This window comes from Felis catus, chromosome D1 (assembly GCF_018350175.1).
Source record: "Felis catus isolate Fca126 chromosome D1, F.catus_Fca126_mat1.0, whole genome shotgun sequence".
In the NCBI taxonomy this organism is placed as follows: Eukaryota; Metazoa; Chordata; class Mammalia; order Carnivora; family Felidae; genus Felis; species Felis catus.
In genome coordinates, this window is record NC_058377.1 from 81,636,064 (window position 1) to 81,643,580 (window position 7,517).

The 7,517-nt window shown below is 39.6% G+C and overlaps 1 long non-coding RNA gene across 1 annotated transcript; it reads left to right on the forward strand.

The window, feature by feature from the left end:
• The first annotated feature begins 1,415 nt into the window (after window positions 1-1,415).
• On the forward strand, window positions 1,416-4,747 carry LOC109492064. Its single transcript, XR_002145785.3, has 2 exons — window positions 1,416-1,545; window positions 3,260-4,747. It is a non-coding gene; the product is annotated as an uncharacterized LOC109492064 (long non-coding RNA).
• The last annotated feature ends 2,770 nt before the right edge of the window (window positions 4,748-7,517 follow it).

The window sequence follows — 7,517 nt, forward strand, 5'->3', positions numbered from 1 at the left end:
GGAAAGAGTACCTAACTTAGAAGATCACTATGGGGATTGAATTGAATGTCCCTTGCCTGCCTATCACCACCTCTGGCACCTTAGTAGGAACTCAATGAACATTCAGAAAAGGACATGTAAAAAAGTAAGGATCAGTAACAACCACAAGGTCTCATTTCTGTGTTGCAAATTTCTACAAGAAGAATGTTTGGAAGGCAGTGGACCATTTGGAACAATTTAAATGTTTCTTGTTTCCTTCAGAACTTTCACTTAGACTGAAATTGGTTTAAAGATAGAAGATAATTCTCCAAGGGCATGAAGTTTTCTAATAGTGGGAGTAGTTCTCTAAGTGGGTCATTGGCCCTGCCTTGAACAAAATTGCTATGGACTTGGATGAAAATATACAAGGAAGGCTATTGAATCTGCGCATGACTGGAGTAGGGAGGGAGAGCCACTACATGAGCTACTAAGCCAAGATTCCAAGACATTGTCTGCTTATCCCAGTAGGCTAGAGTGGGTAAGATACAGTGTCACTAGTGTACGGGAAAATCTCAGCACTGAGAGCCAGGAAACCACTTGTTCAAATAAAGGATTGAAAAGACTTAATAATAGTTCTGAAAAAATCCCCTAGGAGTTTCACTTCACTGGAAAGAGCAGAAATTGGTCACATCTATTTTGTGTGCCCCTAGAATGTTATTCTTGTGTCTATAATAGCACTTAGAACATTTTGTTACATTGTTCATTTGGGTTTTGTCTCCCATTTTAGTCTATTTGCAGTATAAAAACAGTGATCACATTTTGTTCATCTTTAAGTATCTACCATCAATATCAGACCTGGCATAAAGTCTATGCTCACTACCTATTTGTTATATGAGTGGAGATAATGTATGAATGTAAGATTAGTGGTATGTATCAGTGGGATATAGCTCTTAAAACCAGAATGATTTTGATTTATGAGTGAAATGGGTACTTAAGAGGGGTGAAGAGAAAAAAAATATCTATCTATTAAACAATATCGATGAGGTTAACTTCCAAAGATTAACTTTGTCTGCATAACAATTTTGCAAGGGTAATATGATAGTGTGATCCTCACTTATAAGGTACTCTGAAGAAAATATATATTACAGGGAAGGGGATGTTTCCTGTGTTCAAAAATGGTCAATAATTACTGGATACTCTGGTACATGAAGATTCACAATGTATTTTATTACGTTAAGGGCTTTGAGGAGTTCTCCTGCAAATAAACCTATTTAGCCTTATTTATCCTAGTGTTTAACCTGTCTTTGTGGATTAATTTGACCACAGGATCACTTTCATGTATGTGAGTTACCTATTAACCTCCCAAGGAAAGCACTTGGGAACTGTCACGAGACTAGGAATTCTGAACTGAGCATCAAGAGCTCTGGGTTCTACTCCTGACTCATAATTAGTGACCTCATGACCTTGGGCACAAATTCTTGGTTTCCCTATCTCTAAGAATGAGTTGTTAGCACTGGATTGCCTTTCAACTTTATTACTGTTATGCTTTATCACCCATGGAATTGGGAGCTAGCTCCAGGAGTATTAGTAAGTATGGTAGTATGGTAAACATTATTAATGCTCTCAATAACTAGCTCCTGTTTCCTTCTGGGTATATAAGGGAAGCTACACTTCCTAGTACTTCAGGGAGAATGAGGGACATCTGCCTACTTAAGAACAGAAAAAAATGAGTGGGAATGATATATGGCACTCCCAAGCTGAGTCAGTGAAGTGCTCTGTGTGATTCTCCACTCTGGTTTTCCTCTGTCCCAGCAATCATGGAGAAAGGCTCATTTGAGATGGTGGAGTCCCATACTGAAGTGGTATGGACCGCTGAATTCCTGCCCTGGCAGCTGCCCCGGAGAATTGCCTGGACTTCCAGTGGATTTTGCATTAGTGGGAAATAACTTGAGGTGTTAAACCACCAAGGTGTCAGGGTTGTTTGTTACCACAGCATAAGCCTAGCCTCTCCTAACTAATAAAGTGAGGCGACTACTTTAATTAAGAAACCATCTGATCCCATTTTTAATGGTCATTTTAACCAATGTTTTATATGCCTTTAGATTCTTGCAATTAAAAGATCATCATAAATGGAATAGGCTAATTCTTTTAACATCAAGTACTTTTATTGAAGTCAATATTTTAAACAGCAGATTTCAGGAAGAAAATCACAATGCCCTGCCTTGAATCTGTCACTCTTGACTTCCAAGAAGTTCAGATTGCTTTCACACATGTTATTCAGTGTATGCTCCTACAGTCCAGGAAGGTGGGGGTGGGAGTGGGGGGGGGGGGAGATGAGGTACAGAAGACAAGGAAGAGAAACCCAAATGAAAATTAGTCTCTTGCCCCACCAGGTGGTCACAGTCCACTAGAGTGAAGGGGAAGCAGATAGTAAACCATAAAATGAGGGCATGAACAAAGAACTGGGTGTAGAAGTCACCAACCTGCAGATCCCCATTGCAAAACTGTTTTATTGTTGGAGAGGCTGCTTTAAAATTTGGTCTCCAGGGCCTGATTAATGGGAGGAATTATTCCCAGATCTTAAGGTAATATACTAGGCTTTCTCTTCTTAATTTTGCCTTACTTAGTGGACCGAACGTAACAGTTACTCAACTAATTGATGAAGAAAGAGAGGTGGCAGGAAGCGAACATGAGAAGAAACAAAGGGAGGAAGAAAGAAGGGAGGGAAGGAAGAAATGGTTTCTCCTATTTTTTTAAAGATTTTTTTTAATTAATCGCCACACCCAACGTGGGGCTCGAATTTACAACCCCGAGATGAAGAGTCACACACTCTACCTACTGAGACAACCAGGTGTCTTGGTGCCTCCTATTTTTAATGATCCATTCTAAAACCATATATGTTTTCTTCACACATTTACTCAATAGGAAATTAGACCATAAATGTTTTAGGGATGTTGGAATGAAGTATATAATACTGATAATGCTACTGAGTACAATGCTATTCTGTTCCCTCTTTGTCTAACGTCCGTGTGGGTATCTTGAGCATCTGTCCAAAATATTTTTGATTAATTAGGATGAGTATATACATTGCATCTCTGAGTGGAAAAGGAAATCTATGCTGGGTCCAATCCATGTGTCCAACTTCAGTGAATATAGATCCCTGCAAGAGTTTGTAAAAGGAATACTTTTTCAGATTCCCATGAACTGCTTAGATGTTATATAATTAATATAATTTTCACTTGTGGAAACTTGGTCTCCTTCTCATGATATTTCTGGCTTAAAACAGATTGCTTCTTTTCAGCAGGAAGAATGGATGGTCACTGTTGAAGAAGCAGAGAAGTATACTGGGTGGCTGCCAGAGGAACCATTTCACCAGCCAGCCACTTTTGTTCTTCCCTGCCCTATGAATCCTACTCCCATACATATATTCTGTTTCCCAATAGTCCAAATAACCAGAGAGAAATGCCATAGACTCAATGTCCCCCATTTAAGGTTAACATGAAAATGATTGAGTTTTAATGAGTCCAGTCATCTAGCAGGACTGTGAGGGCGGGGGGCAAGGAGGTGAGGAGTGGACAGGGCCATTGGGGGACATGCAAGACAATACGTGCCACAGACACCCACTTTATGCGCAGCTCTAATTTGAAAACTTCAGATAAGCAGCTTACATGAGGACTCCTCTCTGCCCTTGAGAAGTTAACAATCTAAGTAGATTACATTAACGGATACTTAATATATATCAAACAGATAATAGACTGATCACACAGGATGGTTTTCCATCTATTCTAAGAGGTCTCTGATCCTGCCATTTATTTTATATCCAATGCCACTGTTTAGTTCAAATCAACACTGTCTTTTATCTGAATTATAAAAGGTTTTTTCCTTGTTCTTCCCCTTCTCTTCTTCCAGTATTTCTCAAACACTTAGCACATAAGTTTATCAGAAGTGAATAATAGTTCCTGCCCACACTCAAGTAGACAAAATTACACAACAACAAGAATACCAAGACATGGGATCCCTAGGGGGGCCACTCAGAGGCTTCTTACTACAGACAGATGACAGCTGTTAAGCAGTTGTACAGAACAGCCCATCAAGATTTGAACAAAAATAGAGCAAGAGGTCTCCAAAGGGAATATCAAAATGGAACTAAGAGATTATTTGATACATATGACAATATATTAGCACATGTGAAAAAATAGTATTGACAGCATGTAGGTATTGTGTTTAGAAGGAATTATTGAAAAATTCGAGACACTTTTAGCAAAAGGAAGGAAATAAACATAAAAGCAGGCAGTTAACCTGAGAAAGAAAACAAACCATACAAGAAAGAAAATATAATTGAAGAATAACCACTTGGCTCAGCAGCAAATAATACTTACATAGACAAAGTAACATAAATGTGTACTTAACAGAACTGTCACATAAACTATGCTCAAAGGGAGAGGAAGGATAGAAAAGTCAGGGGGAAAGGAAGTAACACACAACTGGATCCCCATCTACCATAATGGGTCAACAGATCGTTTCCAAAGTTGACACCCAGTGAATAAATAATTTTTAAAACTGATAAATCCAGAAAAGTCAGCAGTAATGTATTATTTAGACACAAGAAGAAAAATGTCAGAAAAAATAGTCAAAATATCAAAGTTGCTAGAGAATGGAACCAGGATGTAATGGAAGAAAGCCGAGGCTGTTTTTCATTATAAATCTTGAAAGTATACTGTTTAAAAAAACAAAACAAAACCTATGAGCATATGTTTATTTGATGAAAATAAAAATGAATTTGAAAGGGGCACCTGTATGGCTCAGTCGTTTAAGCATCTGACTTTGGCTCAGGTCATAATCTCATGGTTCATGGGTCCCAGCCCATGTCAGGCTCTGTGCTGACAGCTCAGAGCCTGGAGCCTTCTTCGGATTCTACATCTCCTTCTCTCTCTGCACCTCCCCTGCTCACGCTCTGTCTCTGTCTCTCAAAGGTGAGTAAATGTTAAAAAAAATATTTTAATGAATTTGAAAACAAATATATTAAGTGCAGATATACTTTAGGCACTGTATTAGGTATGAAGGATACAAGATGAATAAAGATCATCTTTGATTTTAAATTCTTACACTAATAAAACCTAGGACACAGAAGGTTTTCTTTCTTTTTCTTTTTTAAATATTTATTTATTTATGAGGGAGAGAGAGCATGAAAAGGGGAGGGACAGAGAGAGGGAGACAGAGGACCTGTCACCGTAGAGCCTGAAGTGGGGCTCAAACCCAAGAACTTTGAGATCCTGACCCGAGCCGAAGCCAAGAGTCCCACGTTTAACCAACTGAGCCACCCAAGCATCCCAGAAAGGTTTCCTTTTTTAAATGGTTTACAACAACTATGTCTTGTAAGGGTTTATCTCTTCCCACTGCAATGGAAGGGGGTTCTAATTAATCGAAACTTCTGATTAGCTGGGTTTTAATTACTCAGAAGATAAAATGTTTCTCCCACTTTGCCTCCTTTCACTTGTCTCTGTAACTTTCCCAGCACATCAGACCCCCTTGCACGGGAGACACAGAAGGAAGAAGTGACCCTGCCTTTTGAGTGAGAGGAGTCCGCACTTAGGACGGCTCCGCCAGCCTGCCGCTGCTGAGTACGCTGACCTCACCGGCCAGGAGTAGCAGACTGTGTTTCCAGGGCCAAGCCACTGATCGCATCTAAAGTGCTATGCTTGAAACGCAGAGAAAGAGAGGAATGTACTTATTGGAAAATGTGTTTTCGCCATAAAACTTCTGAGAAAGTATAAACTGTAAACTAGTTAACATTTTTCCTCTGGACAGCTGGTCAGATATAAAAGTGAGCTGGTGATAGCTCTTGTAAATGTGATTTCCAGGGCAGAGCAATTGCAGAGCACAAACAGCTTCATAAATATTAACAGCTGACCAGTTAAAGGAGATAACCTCTTTTAGTTCACTTGGGGGAGCATGCAGTTTGGATGGGAAACTGTCTTCTAGAATGACACGAGTTGGATTTTCAAGCTCATGTATCCACAGAAAATTTACTTGTCCAGAGATTCAGTGGTTTTAATAGTCTCACTTTCAGCAACTACTACAAAGAAAAGAAAAAAAAAAAAACACTAATATTTGTACTGTTATCAATTTGTACAATCCTTTGTAGTTCATCAATTATTTTGGAAATAAAGATGATAGACCAATGTTTCTCACATTAGAAATAGGGGGCATGAAAAAAAATAATGATGGCTAGGCTCCAACCATACCAGTGGAATTAGAAGCTCTTGGGGTGGGGCTTTGGCACTGGTATTTTTATAACCATCCCAGGTCACTCTAATGTGGTTAGCAGTGTCTGGGGGAATGTTAAGAATGGGAAGCATGGTTTGGTGGAAAACCTGGGGACACAGAACATGTTAGTCCTTCATTTGCTGGCCATGTGACCTTGGATCAGAAACTCTGTCTCTTTAAACTTTGGTTTCCTCATATGCAAAATGAGGATAAGAATCTTCTTATTCCTTACAGAGAATTTTAAGGCTCAGAAGAGGTTCTCTAAAAGCACTTTGCAAACTATGACACTCTGATCAAATATCAGCTCTGAGATTATTTGGACCCTAGTTCTAACACACAGAAGGCATACTGTTATGATCATCAAAACCCACATGGTTGCCTCTTTATATGACCAACCAAGAGAATGAAATTCCAAGAGTGGAACGTCAGGAAGGAGCAAAAAGTGAGAAAGAAGATACAGGAAGAAGGAATCCAGAAGACCTCCATGGTCCCAAAATCCCAGCCCTAGAAACTTACATATTTTGTTTGAGTTCCAATCGGCCATGCTCTTTGAGTACTGGACCCCTGCTACGATGTGGGTTAACTGCCTGGTATAAACACCTGAATGTCAATTGGAATACTGTCTAAAATCTCAGTCATTATAAGGTTGTGTCTATGTATGTAGGCACAATTTGAAGCCTACAGGTATCAAGAGGTGGAGGAAAGAAGGATGTGTTAGCCATGAAGGACATAGAACCAAAGGTCTGGCCACAAAGACTAGATCATTAAGTCGTTATTAACCACCATCCCAGGGACTGTCCAAGATACAGGACAGTATCTGCCTAAAGCCCTCTTTACCCAGGGCCTGAGGCCTTACCTTCTAAGCATAATCTTCTGGGTTCCTGCCAATTGCTACATTCTATCAGGTGTTAAAGAATCATAACCATTGTAGTAGCAAATAGAGATCAAGGAACCCCGGAGGACGCGTTCAGGAGGAGACAGAATTTGCACTGAACTTAAAGGTGGACAGGATTGAACAAGATGAACAAAGAGACTATGTTAATAAAGCAAACGGCATGATTAAAGGGAAAATCACAGGCCCAAATAAATGAGACAACACTAATTGTAATCTGTTCTCATATAAGAAGGACCAGCTGCCAGATTGTGTGGGATGACAGCAGTCCCTAGACAGGTCAGTGTGACAGTGACACTTTTCTCTATCATGTTCCTGAGTGTAGATGATTTCCAGCCAAGTTGACTGGAGAGATTCATATTTTTAGTGGAGAAAACAAACAGCTTTCCATTGTAAAGGC